At 41.3% G+C, this 15,904-nt stretch overlaps 1 pseudogene; it reads right to left on the bottom strand.

The window, feature by feature from the left end:
* Positions 1–456: 456 nt before the first annotated feature.
* Positions 457–8,037, bottom strand: LOC149248022 (seed linoleate 9S-lipoxygenase-3-like; annotated as a pseudogene).
* Between the last annotated feature and the right edge of the window lie 7,867 nt (positions 8,038–15,904).

Below are 15,904 nucleotides of genomic sequence, written 5' to 3' on the forward strand. Positions count from 1 at the left end.
CTAAAATATTTAATACAAAACCAGAAAAATACTTTAAACCTAAAATTCCTTTAAAAAACTTAAAATTAAAAAAATAAATAAATAAATTATTCTTACTACTAACTAATAGAAAATATAAAACCATATAATATGAAAATAAAGAAAATAATATCAAAAATAAAGATAACCATATCAAAAATATTATTGACCTATTACTATGAAATTTGATATATAATTATCAATTTAATAATAAAATTTTATGAATTTTTAAACCATATTAAAACTAAACAATAAACTCGGGCAATATAAAATAAAGATTGAAAATACCCTTCAGTAAATAAAATAAAATAAAGGATATACATCAATTCTTTAAAAAATAATAGATTAATAAAATAGAGTTTGAACATGAGTTGTATATTATGAAACGCAACGAATTTGTAGCACAAGAATATTGTATATCTACGAACTAAGAGACGGAGTGAATGCTCTACTATATAGAGACGCTGTTGGGAATTCCTCGAAATGTAAGTCCAGCACCTGTCTCGCCAGTATCGGAAGTGCCCGGGTATAACAGCGTGCAGGGAACCTCTGCGGGGCCGTGCCGGTTTTTCAACCTTTGATCTGTGTTCCTAATCTTGATATTCTACTCTATCTCAAGTAGCTTGGAGCGAAAGCGTTGGAATGTTGTTTCAACGCGAGAGTCATCTGTCCAATCGGAGGCGGAGCCGTATACCTCGCCGGTAGAGTGCTTCGATAGAAGCTCCAGGACAGCCATGTTAGTGGCACAGGGCTTTGGATTGGACACAATTTTTAGGAAATAGGCTTCCGGGTCACGAAGGAAGTCTAAGTATTGTGTGGATCCTTTCTCTGGAATAAGTTTCCGGGTGGTGCTGGGGTGATTGGGCATGAATCCCGCATAGTCGTACTGCCCGAAATTAACCGCTGCATGGTGCGCAAAAGCGATCCAAATGAGTGTGGTAATGCCTTCTTTCACAACCTCCACATTCTTTGTAACGCCCTGCGTTCTTGGGCACGGGCGCGCGCTCCCTCCGTCGTGAAAAATCGACTAAGTATGAATGCGAGCGCTCCATAAACAACGAAGGCATAAGTGAATAATGCGCACGGTTGTGGAGGGCGCTCACCCACTTATAAGGCGGACAAGCAGCTCGCCTTATGAACGAGCCGATGAAGGTATGCACAAGGAGTTGGGGCAAGCCGACGGTGTTTTGCATAATCGTTGGGCGTTGTTGTTATGGAAACGAAGGTCGACCACATGAAGGGCGACACACCAAGTGAACGTATAAAATCTTGAGGTGCAGGTTCATTTGGATCATCAACTATCATCGCATTCTCTTCGCACATCGGAGGTGCGCACAAGAGATTGCGCAAAGACTACCGCAGCTCGTGGTTAGGGGATGAGCCCGCCGAGCCGGGCGCAGGTCTTGTGAGATTTGTGGTGGTGCGCACGGGCGCCCACGCCGGTATACACTTGGATTGGGTTGAGGTTTGGGCACGGGTCGTGCACGGGTGCGCCCGCCCGCCCAACGCTAAGTTTGTGTATGTGTTATTGTATTTCGGTGGATTATTGTGGCAGACCGCCGTGCGCTCTTGCACGGGCGGGCGCCCTCTTGTTTTATTAACGCCGGTGGAGCGCGGCTCCCGGTCATTGTAAACTCTCATTATATAATAAAAGATCGTTCTTTTATATTATTGCCGAGTTGTTATTATTCTTATATTGTTGATGGTTTCTGCACATTAATAATATGAATTCATGTTTATTATGAATTGTTGAAGACGTAGTTCGTAAAGTTAACCAACGGTGAACAAGTTATTAACTTAGGCGGTGCCGCACCCGGCCAATTTAAGGAAAAAAGAATTGGGGGCGTGACAGTTGGTATCAGAGCCAGACTAAAGACTTGGAGGAGTCTTGCAAGAAGCTGGGTGAAGCAGGTGTACATACACTTGACAGTTGATATTTGAGCAAGGTTGCTCGTGACAGTGGAAGCAGGTACTTGCAGGGGAAGGAAGCTAGTTTCACATACAAGTGGAACAAGGGTCGGTTCATGGTTGCAGGGAACTTGGTGAAGCTGGTAAAGGTTGGAACCAGGTGTCATAGAGTTGGGCAGGTGGTACTACGTGCTGGTCATACGATTTGGGCATTTGTCAGGTAGGCAAGTGGGACTGCGTGTGGGCAGGTATACACGGTTTGGGCGTCTGTGGACTGAACGAAGTACGAACCGGGGAAGACGAAGTACAAGGCATGGCAGGTTTGGAAGAATGTGAAGGGAAGCTCTTGCTTACCTTATACGGGTTGAGGAGGTTGAAAGAAGAGAATCCCCGGATTCGAAAGGAACTTGAAGTCTTGGAAAAGAATGTTGAAGACGAACTTCTTCAACTTGGATGGACAATGGAGCAAGGTGAAGTTCCAGATTGTGCAAACAAGGAAGAGGAAGCCGTGATAGTTGAAGATGTTGTAGACATGATCATGATGGAGGACGAGCTTGAGATTGATCAAGTTGGACTAGGATCGTGCAGTTTGCAGACATGTATGGATGAGGGTACTCTCATGGAGGAACCTCATGATGATGATGATGTAAGTACCATTGATACTTGTGTTTCATTTGAGCATTTGGTAGATGGACCGCATGCAGGGAAGGGCAAAGCCAGTTTGCCGATGCTAGGGAGCATCTTACCATGGATGTTTATGATGAGACCTTGTATGGAGAAGCAAGGATTGCTGATTGTTGCAGGACTTGTTGGGGTTGTTTGTGACCTTATGATGAAACGTGCAAAGGCTCGTGACAAGGGTGGAACTTGATGATCATTGTGGATGAATGGGTCATGCTTTAGCCACATGGCTAAGTGCCCGGCATGACTCATGGACAGATTGAAGGGCACACTCTTAGGTGGACTTCTCATGGCCGAGACCAAGAGATAGTCTTGGTGGACACTTTGGTGGAGGAGCTATGATGGAGAGACTCATGTGATGATGATATGGTTGGGTGACCCAGTTCACTAGACCGAAGATTGCAGCTTGGATGAGGATGATCGATTGTTGTGATGGGTCTACTTGGTTGGACTACATGGAAAACATAGTCATGGACATCAGGTTGGAGACATGAAGCATGGCAGTCTTATGCAAGGACATTATGTAGAGCACTTGTAGAGGTGTCACTTATGGGCATCCAATGAGGAGTGCCAAAGCAGGGATGTTGTGCAGGTGGATTTGCTAGTGTGACATGGAGATTATTACTTATGAGCTGATGGAGAGGTTGTGCACTTATGTACAACAAGGCCATGGACTTGGATGGAGTTGTGAGCAGACTATGGAGCATTCCTACTACATGGAGAGCTGATGCATCTTGCAGAGACCTTTGGGCCGAGACTTGTATGCTTGCTAGTGTGTTGGTTGGGGATGACTTATGGAGCTCATGATGACATGAGATTGTTGTGAATTTTGGGGACTTCATATATGGTGGACTTAGAGGATTTGATGCATTGAGGAGCTGAGGTCAGAGACTTTGATGCAGGATGGGGTGCATACTTTCGAGTACATGTATGGGCATGGCTTGGAAGAGTGACTTAATGTAGAGGATCGAGATGAGACACTTTGGAGTGATGGAGTTACGATGATGAGGATGCCTTGGTGGCAACACTTGGGCATGAGTTGAGCCGAGACTCAACTACCTTTTTACATGAGAGCTGATTGATCTATGATCATGGGCAGCACATGGATAGATGAGGCATATGTATACTTGTTTCTATGGCAAACTAGAGCGATGGCACATTGCAGATATGATGGAGGTTGCTTCATGGACCTAGATGTGGCATACCGAGAGTTGGAGATTGATGAGATGATCTCTTCATATGGAGGAGATACGCATATGGATGATGTTGGGATAGATGTGGTTGATTTCATGTAGCACATTGACACCAAACATCATGGACAGCATGTTGCAGATGGGATGAGGACTACTTCATGGACCTGAGCATGGCTTACACTTATATGGAGATGGATTCTTGATCGAGTTAAGGATGTGGCAGGATGTTTTGAGAAACAACTGATGGTGGCATGAGGATGTGCATTCTCATGGTTTGAGAGTGATAGTTGGATTAGCTACCCAACTAGTTCAGGCATGAGGGCTAGCAGTGTGCAGAAATGTGTTGGCATTTGTTGGAGTATCATGGCAGCAGTTCACATGAGGACGACACATGATGAGGTCGACACGATATGTTGCAGTGCGCATGTAGCTTGAGATGGAGGGACCAGCCTTCCACGATGGAGCAACATGTGGAGATTGTGACATGGTGGTTGATGATCATGGATTGAGATGACTTCCGATATATGACATATTGTCGAGATGAGATGTTAGCACATGGTTGAGGGGTGTTAGCACTTGTTGACATATCATGGGCAGTTTTGCACATGGTGGTGATGACATGATGGAGTTTGACACATTGTTGCGGTGGACATGTAGCTTGAGTTGGAGGGATCAACCTTCCATGGTGGAGAGCAGCATGAGGAGATTGTGACAAGGTGGTCGATAATCATGGACATCTGATATATAATATACCTTGGTATGGTGATCTTGGTGATAGATGGTTGCCAAGGCGAGACATGGTGGAAATGGTGGCTCTACATATGTTGCGATGATGATTGCAATATGTGGAGGAGTTGACATCATGGGCATTAATGATCTTGGTGGATGGCTACCGAGATGGTATGTTGTCGAGGACGGCAACGATTTCCAGTGGGGGAGAATGTAACGCCCTGCGTTCTTGGGCACGGGCGCGCGCTCCCTCCGTCGTGAAAAATCGACTAAGTATGAATGCGAGCACTCCATAAACAACGAAGGCATAAGTGAATAATGCGCACGGTTGTGGAGGGCGCTCACCCACTTATAAGGCGGACAGGCAGCTCGCCTTATGAACGAGCCGACGAAGGTATGAACAAGGAGTTGGGGCAAGCCGATGGTGTTTTGGATAATCGTTGGGCGTTTTTGTTATGGAAACGAAGGTCGGCCGCATGAAGGGCGACACACCAAGTGAGCGTATAAAAGCTTGAGGCGCAGTTTCATTTGGATCATCAACTCTCATCACATTCTCTTCACAAATCGGAGGTGCGCACAAGAGATTGCGCAAAGACTACCGCAGCTCGTGGTTAGGGGATGAGCCCGCCGAGCCGGGCACAGGTCTTGTGAGATTTGTGGTGGTGCGCACGGGCGCCCACGTCGGTATACACTTGGATTGGGTTGAGGGTTGGGCACGGGTCGTGCACGGGTGCGCCCGCCCCAACGCTAAGTTTGTGTATGTGTTATTATATTTCGGTGGATTATTGTGGCAGACCTCCGTGCGCTCTTGCACGGGCGGGCGCCCTCTTGTTTTATTAACGCCGGTGGAGCGCAGCTCCCGGTCATTGTAAACTTTCATTATATAATAAAAGATCGTTCTTTTATATTATTGCCGAGTTGTTATTATTCTTATATTGTTGATGGTTTCCGCACATTAATAATATGAATTCATGTTTATTATGAATTGTTGAAGGCGTAGTTCGTAAAGTTAACCAATGGTGAACAAGTTATTAACTTAGGCGGTGCCGCACTCGGCCAATTTAAGGAAAAAAGAATTGGGGGCGTGACACTCTTCATCTTGTACCATCCTCCCTCATCACCCTTCTTATCTCCGTGGCCCACTTCCACGATCTCTTTCCACCATGCTTGAACTTCTCTATCGCTCTCTACACTTTGGTCGTCCTTGTAATACAACGATGTGTAGTCAGATACCCAACATTTCAAGGCCGCCCATATTTCAAGCCCGTCCACTGCATACGGATAATCTTCTATCACAAGCGTCACACCTTTTGCTTTATCACTTGGGTCGGACACAGCCATACGCCTGGAAAACGCTTATTATATTAGTGCATTCATCTATTAGTCTCACAAAAAGTTACAACATGGTTATAATATTTCCTTTTTAATATTAAAGTTACAACATGGTTATGGTCATAACATCACCTTTTAAGGAGATCAGCTGGCAGTCCTTGCTCGTTGAACCTCCAATCCATGTATGTTTTGGCCGAAATTTCCATAGAATATTTACCACTCGTAAAACATTGCTCGATTATGCCTCCTACATTTGTCAACGACTGACGAGCGGATCGATTGATCTCCATAGTATTGCGAAAGTGAGGTATCAGCAACTTGTGAAGTGGGTGCAGTTTGCTCAAATGTCTATGGGTAGCAATGATAAATGGCTCCACCACAGCATGAGTCCTGAGCCTGCATTTGAAAGAAAAGGAAAAACTTTATAAATAATTTCTAAGTAGACGAAGCACTGCAAATGTGAATATGATAAAGGTGGTTAGTAATCTTCTAACAAGTTCAAACTTAAAAACACAAATGATATTGTTATCTCTTACCAATGGCTAACCAACTGATGATAACCGGAATCGTTTGCCCACACATGAGCTTTGGCTAGTTGCCATAACCACCCTTCATCTTCACCGCTATAGTCAGGAGTGTAGACTTGTCTTGAACCCAAGCCCACTGACGTGGGAGGCAAACATAGCTCAATAGCCACAGGTTTTAGAGTTCCGGTGTCGGCCAGGAAGAAAAGTGAACGGGTAGCGTAGGCTTTGCTGGTAGGAAGCTGGTTCACGAGCTCGACGTAGGGCATGTAAGTGTCATAGTAATCCAATATAAAGAGCCTCTTCGATTTAATTGCCTGCTATATGGACATGCATGCTTAATGGTTTCCTGTCTATTGTATTGCGGAAGAATATTCAAAATACTAGTATATATTCATTAACGAACCATTAAATCTAATTAACAATTTAACTGAAGGAACTAAATACCTCCTCCACCGAGATGCCATCTAGGCTTTTAAGAATATGTTCAGCGGTGATTGCACTTTGTTGGGAACCATAGATTTGTGCGTTCAGGTGGCCTAACGGTGGAAAGCTCTGTAATCACATAAAGAAGTTCGTATGGTCATGAGTATTAATAATAATAAGAAGAAGAAGAAGAATTAAAAATCTCGGTTGCTTCATACTTGTAAACATTGAATGACCATCGGATTCACTCCAGAAAGCGTCTGGCAGGCAAACTCCTCCTCTGTCATCCATGCAGCATCATCCCCTATTGCACAGACACCGATTTCATTCAGTAATTATCAAACATAATTAATAGTGCCCAAAATGCATTAAATTCAAATTTACGATTAATCCACTCACTACTAATAATAGTGGGAAGCGGAAACTTGAGGATAGCTTGATCGTCTGTATTCATAATCCCTTTTATCGTCTGACCGGGAAGGACTTCTTTGGCTAAACTGGCTGTAATGTTAGTAAAAAATGAAATTCCCTTACTATAGAGACCACGAACTTCCTTCAAACTGGCAAACTCAGGCTTAACAGCGGACATTATGGCGGGTATAACTACTTTAGAGAAAGCCTTGAGGAAATGAGCTCTGAAGTCTGAAAGGCACTCCTGCGGAAATTGTTCGTCTGAGGGAATATAGAAGCTCTGTGTAAGGCTGCATAGCCGGTCCATGCTCTCGAAAGCCTGACCTGCAAACGCTCGTAACACGTAAAGCGTAAGTTCTATTGAAATTATATATAGTAACTACACTTTAATTTGATCGTCTAACCCATGTGCAGCAGGTAGTTACTTGTTTTAGAATGCGGATGACCAGTTCTACACCTGCGAGGATATGGCAATTCCTGGGATCCACCCAACACTTTCCTTTCTAACTCCTTCTTGGTGTCAGGATCGCCCAGATCATTGTAAACATCGTAGTCATAAATGCGATCCCATGTATTCCTTTTGCCCGTTCCATTTCCTCTCAATCTCACAAGCTCTACGTTCCTCAAAGCCACCAGACCTAATGCCGTTTCATCCGGAAGATAGCTCTGCACACATGGATATATAACTACTAATATTTTCATTTCAGACGGGCAGTTTGATGCAAAGCGTACGTAAGTTAATGAAATTAGATTTCATGTACATTATTTGCAAAGAAGACTCGTTCAGCGATTAGATCGGAGTAGAATCGAGTCATCAACTTGGGATAGATCCAGGAGTTGCACAGGAAACGAATATCGCCTTTTCCGGGGATTTGAATGGAAATCTCTTTCATAAAGAATTCTCGGGGGTGATTGTTTGTCACCAGTACAGCACCGGGAATTCCCATCTCAGGAGCCCACTCGAAGCTGATGCGGTGTTCTGAATCCTTACTAGCGTATTCCAACGAGGGGAGCAGATATTTCCATTCTAAATGAGCAGGACGGCGACGTAAATCCTGGCCCGTTTCTGCAATAACATATCAATTCACGGCTACTATAACTACTTGCATAATAAATGACATGGATTGTAGAACAAAGCCAAGGAATTCATGACGACATTAATCTATAATCATGCAAATTCATTATTTTACCTTGATCTATATGGTCGCAACTGACGAGCTGAAAATTCACCTTCTGTCCCACCAATTCAAATAAACGATCTCCAACGTTGGCAGATAAATACTTGACATCCAGAAGAGACGCTTTCCGAAGGACAACCCTCCCTTCGATCTCGGTAACTCCCTTCTTGCACCTCTCGAAAATTTCGAAATTTTTCATTTCTCTGTCCAACGGTAATGCCTAATCCACGTATACTTGCACTCGCAATCCTTGAGCGGCTTGCTTCCCCTTCCCTGCTACAAAGAGTAATTGGCATTTATAGACTGCTGAGCAAACAAATAAATTTCCTTGCCTAGCAAGACACTGGTCAGTAGTAAATGATTCTATTTAAAAGTTATGCCATTGTACCACCTGCCCATATTATATTATACCTGGCCTGTAAGGCCTTCGAGTTATTGGTGCGACGGGCGACGGCGAGTTTTCGTGCACAGGGACGCGAGCGGGCGCGCGGGCACGCGGGCGGGTGGGCACGCACGAAACGACAATGCGATGTTTGTGTGAGCCGGATGCGACGATACCATGAAACGATGGAACGACACTTGGGTAAATGCGGCTAAGTGTTGGATATATATAACGATGCGAAAGGATACTTGTATCATGTGCAAGCCGACTTAGAAGGAGCCCTCATGGGGGCACATTACATGTGGTTTGGGGGTCGGCCAAGGGGCTGCACACCCCATGTAAACAAGTTAAGAAGTGTATATATGAGTGGAGCATGAGAGCTCACAACTCATCAACACATTCTCTCATCTCTTCTACGCATAAGAGTCAAGGGGTAAACTAAAGTGCGCAGAAATAAGGGGAGTTGCGCATATCTCATGCGCTCCACTCGAAGGTGCACTTGAGGTTGTCTTGAGTCAGTCGAAGAGTGGGCAAGGTGTGCCCGGGGTGTGGTGGATGTGCAGATTTGTGCAGGACTTGGTAAGGGTATCTAGGTGGCTCGGGTGAGCACCGCCCTACGTGCAAGAGGTACACATGTATTGTAAAGGTTGGTTGCCTGTTTTGTAAAAGAAACTAAGTATTGGCTTGGAGCTTGCCAAGCATTACTTGTATTGTATTATTGAAGAAAGACTGATTATAATATATTGTCGAGCAGACTTGTTCGGGAGTTGCCCCTCCCCTTTATACTTGTTGCAATTGTTGATGTTCTTGTTATAATTGCTATGGATAATGAATGAGTATGGGCTTCATTAAGTATAAAGGATAATTGTATGTTTACTTGGTTGCGAAACACAAGCTAAGTAATGTTAATGTGGAAGTAGGCGTAGTCCATGAATGTTAGTATTGGTGAAAAGAAAGCGTTCGGTGGTGCCGCACCTCGCTATAAGCGGTTGAAAGACTACCGCAGGTGTAGGGGCGTGACATTGCCCTTCCCTGCTACAAAGAGTAATTGGCATTTATAGACTGCTGAGCAAACAAATAAGTTTCCTTGCCTAGCAAGACACTGGTCAGTAGTAAATGATTATATTAAAAGTTATGCCATTGTACCACCTGCCCATATTATATTATAGCATGTACAGATCAATTGATTTTTTCCACTGTTTTCCTTCTACTTCATAATTAGGGCAATTATACTCCTCGAAAGTGGCGGGTTGTGTTTTCCGTAGATTCTTTGTTTGTCCAATTGGATATGGTGATAGGTAAGTCATGTCCAGAAATGTCGATGATGTAAGACAGATGACGCCATCTCAGAATCGTATCTTATGTCACTTAGAGCGCGTCACCTATCATACCCAATGGCGAGGGTGGTATGAATTCAGTCGAATGAAACATGGAAAATAGTTGTGGGGAGAGACAGTTGTCGGCGGCAAGAGGATGAAAGCACAACTGTAGTGGCCCCCGCAACCAAGATGCCCGTGAATGACCGTAGTGACGACTCAACGAGTTATTCGCTGAGTAATTTTGCGGCTCACTCATTAATCGATGAATAGCACAACAATGGTTGTTTCTTCAACATCACATGTTTTAATGTTAATTATAGGCACACATTCATCACCCATCATTGCATGTAGAATATTGTGTAACGACTCCTCTACAGATGTTGGATTGTGTTAAGGAGTCATTAAAGCTACTTTTCCTCTGATTCACACAATTTGATGTAGAGTCCTCAATTTCAATTGGTGAAAGAAGTTGTATTATGTTCTATTAAAGGTAGCATGTTTATTATGGAAACCTAACTGAAGAAAATGAATACAACAACCTTACTTTATATGATCTTCTCCTTGGAAGGCCTTTCCATTGGATAGATATATCATTATTCATCAAATACTATTAAAATATAGCATGTTTATTATGTAAACATAACTGAAGAAAATGAATCCAACAACCTTTCTTTATCTGGTCTTCTCCTTGGAAGGCCTTTCCATTGGATAGATATATCATTCTTCATCAAATATTAGGTTACCCACCCCCCCATGCCCCCTGCTCTTAACCAAGTTTTAAATCTCCTTTCCTCGGGTATTGAGTGTCCTTTGTAGAGGCCATTACTTGACATGAACCTCAAAAAGACATTACATTTCATTGAGATGATGAGTGATAAAAAATAAAGAATCAACTTTATTAATCAAATTAGGCAACCCTCAGGTGAGAGACTACACCTGGAGACTGCCACTAGCAGAATTCTCTACATTCTTTCTCACAAAGGCTTATTACATATAAACTAGCACATAAACATGGTGGTTTGAACCACTCCCTAAATAATAGGATCTTAGACCTAATCACAGGGTCTCAATCCTATCCTACAACAACAAACAACCAAATGTGGAACAGACTAACTTTCTCCTTTAATTCTAACACTCCCCCTTAATGAAGAAAGGGTGCTTGGAAAAATAGCATATGCCTGCTGGTCTAGTCTCAGCTAGGCTTACAATAGTACATAAAAAACTTGGTAACTGAGCTTTCATTTTTGTCTTCTTGTTTGAGAGTCCATGCTTGTTCATTCATCAATGAAGTTTCATATTCACTTTTCTTGCCATAAGGTAGTGATGGAGCTTCTCCTCCTTTTTACGTTTTCTACCCCAAAGGCGAAACGCTTGAACTCTTATCCTCCTCTTTCTTGATCTCGATTGTAGGCTAACATCCAATGTTGCAGGTTCTTAGGACTTTTCAATTGTTTCTTCTTGAATTCCAATATCTACACACTTAAAAATAATGTTATATTCATAAAGAGGACCATATTAGATCTTGTCTTCCTTCTCCTTCAAGAGATTTTTAATTTCTCCATCTCTCTCTGCTGACATAGTTTGTTGATTCATGCCTTCACCCTCTTTACTCAATTATGTTGCTGTAAACATGTTGTCCTGCATTTGATTTACATATGGAGATAGATTTTTCTTCTCACTGAACAATAACTCATCAATAAGATTCTTTTCATGCATCAGATTAATCCACTCGTCATGAGATACATAGATCTCATCAAATTTGACTTCATAGGTCTCTACATCAGGGAAGATTTCTTCATAAAAAAAAAATAGATTCTACAACAATGGTTGTTTCTTCATCATCACATGTTTTAATGTCAATTATAGGCACACATTCATCGCCCATCATTGCATCTTCAATGTTGACATGTTCAGTTTCACAATCAATTATGGGATTGAAAACACAATCATCATTTTCAAGAGCAATACCTTCATCATATTTGCCCTCATTCAAACTGTACTTCATTTCTAAAATATCCCACAAAACTTTTGCATTTTGAATCTTATCATATTCATGTAGTATGTTGAACATGATGTTTTCATCTAATGTGGATGTTATAAGACGTAATGTTGATGCATCTCCGCCATCATAGTTTAAATTGATAGCATCTTCAACATAATTCAATAAATTTACCTTCCATAATGTTGTTTTCATTTCAGTTACCCAGCTTTCATAATTCAAACCTAAAAAAGAGGGTAGATCTGGCATTAACTTCTTAACGATTTCATTAAATTCTATATCTGCATCATGATCCTTAACTTGATCAGCTATAAGTCCATCAATGTCGATTGGAAATTCTTCAAAAAATTCAAAAAAACAATATATAGCATTTGTCCCTTGATGCTTTCTCTTTAGTTTTCTTCGAGACTCTTTCAGTGTCCTCTGTTGACCCATTTCTCCTTCTATTTTCTCCCCAACATCTAGTGTGCAAGAACACTTCGATTAGAAACAGTTTGTTTCCCACTACACTACTACAGACCAGCTCTAGATGTTACTATACACTTTCCAATAGTACTCGCTCCAACAGCACTCACGCTCCAACCACATAAGGATGGGCCACCTGGTTGATCAAACAATGAAGGATCCAAACAACACTTTGTCCCATGCACAGGTCAAATTGAAATTCCCAATTCATAAACGATGTTAACATTTACAGAAACCAATAGGAACACCAGTTAAACGTAGTGTTCACATGCTCCATGCAATCAATCCACAAGAGAAGATTCCTAGCTGGACAGAGGAACCAAAACAATTCTTTGTCCACAAAATCTTGCTCCACGCGACCTCTGATTCAAGCTGCCACCACGCGACCTTCAACTCAGTCATTGTAGATCCGACCACCAGGAAATCGTTCAAACTCCTTGACCACGACAAGTGGATCTCGTCTCCACGAACACAGTGCCACCAAACTGGATTCGTGGAAAAGCTTGTGACGAAAGCTCCCAGCAATGCAGACCGAACCTCCATGCAAGATCGAGCTACGTACCTTCGGCCTTGCTGCAAGACAGTGAGTACGACGGAGCAGCAACACCCTCCGACCTTCAACCTTGGCAACACCACTCTGGCCTTTGAATACCTTGCTTTCTGTATAGCCTACTTAAACACAGGCTTCTCCACACAAAGCAACGCCCTCACACGTTCATGACTTCGACCTCCTCTCTAGTGGATTCCTCCTTGTCGTCAACAATGGTTGTTTCTAAAAGCCCTGTGAAACAGATCTATTCGAGCATCTATTGAGAGTAGAGATGCCACCACTTCCGAGTATCTATTCCGCTGCCACTGTTGCTTTCAGGTCAACAGACCTTGCCCACAATTCACTGGAACTAGGAAAGCTCCACAATTCAACCTTCACACTCACACTCACTGCAGCACAGTTCTCTCATCCGTGCCACACCAACGTCAACACCACCACTGGATGTTTATTCCGTTTTTCCGATTTCTTGGAGCAAATGGAGGAACAGAGGTCAAAATAGCAGGCTTTGCTACGAGGATTTCTCTCCTCTTCCCTATTCTCTACCAGCTCAACCCACCGTAATGCCTTGTGATCTGATCACACAGAGATTCTGGGATCGGAAGATGATCCCGTGGATGTTGTTAAACCATGATCTTTTGTGCCCTGAGCAAACAGGCTCGACCATCCTGGCAATTGCTTGATCTCTAGCTACACCAAATGCAATCTCGGCCTTCACTGCTTAATCTCTGGATGCACCAACTACAATGTCGACCTTCACTGCTTGGTCTCTAGCTGCATTAACTTTCATACAGGGAATCAAGAAATCAGCGAGCTATTCCACAATTTCCAAAGCAGGATAGACTCCACAACTAGTCAATGCGAATCGGTGGGTAATCACAACACTCGCCCCGATAATCAAAATCAATCATGGTAATCACAGTGGGCACCAAACAATGAATCAGATAGCGGGATGTAGCTCCAACAATCCCAACTATGATCAACACATTCGATCACCCACACCGCTTGATCACTAAATCATTCAACAAACTCGATCTTGACCTTGAGTTCCAACCTCAACTCTGATACCATGATAAAAAATAAAGAATCAACTTTATTAATCAAATTGGGAAACTCTTAGGTGAGAGACTGCACCTGAAGACTGCCACTAGCAGAACGCTCTACATTCTTTCTCACAAAGGCCTATTACATATAAACTAGCACATAAACAGGGTGGTTTGAACCATTCCCTAAATTATAGGATCTTAGACCTAATCATAGGGTCTCAATCCTATCCTACAACAACAAACAATCAAACGTGGAAAAGACTAACTTTCTTCATTAATTCTAATAATGAAGATCTTCCTTTTATGGATTGATATTTCCCAATAGTGATGCATAGAGTTGGTTTGAAAATAAAATATGATTGGGAGGTCTATTGATTTTTGTTTTGGTCAAATTCTCGGTAAATAACCATTGAAAAAAGAAAATGCCTACGAAAAGATAAATATATGCATGAGAGTAATACTAATATTGTTGTTGTACTAACAAACACATACAACCAATTGGGGGTTATGGAGATTTTATTGTGAGTGTTCCATGTAATTTCAAACCAAAATTCATGATTCAATATGTCATTTGTGTGTTATGGTAATTTTGTTATTATGATAAATATTTAAAAAAAATTAACATCATTGTGTTATTAAAGAGTAATATTTTGTTCAAACCTTTATTGGTGAAGGGTTTATCAAAGCATCACTCTAGAAAAACAAAATTTTAAACATAACTTGACAAACAGTCAAAAAAAAATTGTGTGATGGGTACAAAGGAATCCAAATTCCAACTCTATGTGTAAGTATGTCACGTCCTAAGAAAATAATAAAAATAATTTTTGCTAATATCAGTTAATCTTAAATTATATGTATCTTTTTAATCTTATTAATACACTAAGATTAATTGTTAAAATATAACTAGGTATTTGAATGGATAGTAAATTATCTCATGTGCTTAATAGTTCCTTTATCATATACATGAATTTGAATGGACCATAAATTTACCTTTAACAGATTTTTTTACTAAATTAAAATTCCAAATTAGGTAAAATTTTAAACATTTTTACTCTTTACTAAAGCCAATACCATTTCTTAAATCAAAGGAAAAAGTTAATTCAACACAAAGAATATAAAATCTTGCTCCAAAATCTTTTAATATTTCTTTTAACTAAACATTTGTAAAATGAATCTTTAAAATGAAAATCCATATCCTAGGGATATATGAAAATGTTTAAAGACATAAATATTTCCACATCAAAGTTGTAATATTTGAAAATATTAAATTGATGTATTTTTATTATAAATGTTGCTATCATACCATGTAAAAAACATCATTAAATCTAATATTGATATTATAATATTAATATCATATATTTAATATTAATATTATTAAATTTAATAACTTTGGATTCATGTAATATTAAATTTAATATAATATTCAATTTGTTATATTATAATATATATTAATATATCATGATATATATTAACTCTAAATATATATGGAGGGAAGAACAAAGACATAGAGTGATAGAGGTGGAGAGATAGGGGGAGTGACAAGAAAGAGGAGGAGACACAATGAAGGAGAGGGAAGAGGAGGAATGAAGAGAGAGAGAATAAGAGGAGTGAGAGATGGAGAAAAGGGTAAGAGAGAGAGAGTGGGAGACACAAATATGAATGGGGGAGAGAGATAGTGACAAGGTTGGAGGGCCGAGAGAGAGAGAGAGAGAGAGAGAGAGAGAGAGAGAAATGAAGATAGGGGAA

This window comes from Pinus tabuliformis, chromosome 7 (genome assembly GCF_031772625.1).
Source record: "Pinus tabuliformis cultivar Carrire ecotype Pingquan chromosome 7, CPIR1, whole genome shotgun sequence".
In the NCBI taxonomy this organism is placed as follows: Eukaryota; Viridiplantae; Streptophyta; class Pinopsida; order Pinales; family Pinaceae; genus Pinus; species Pinus tabuliformis.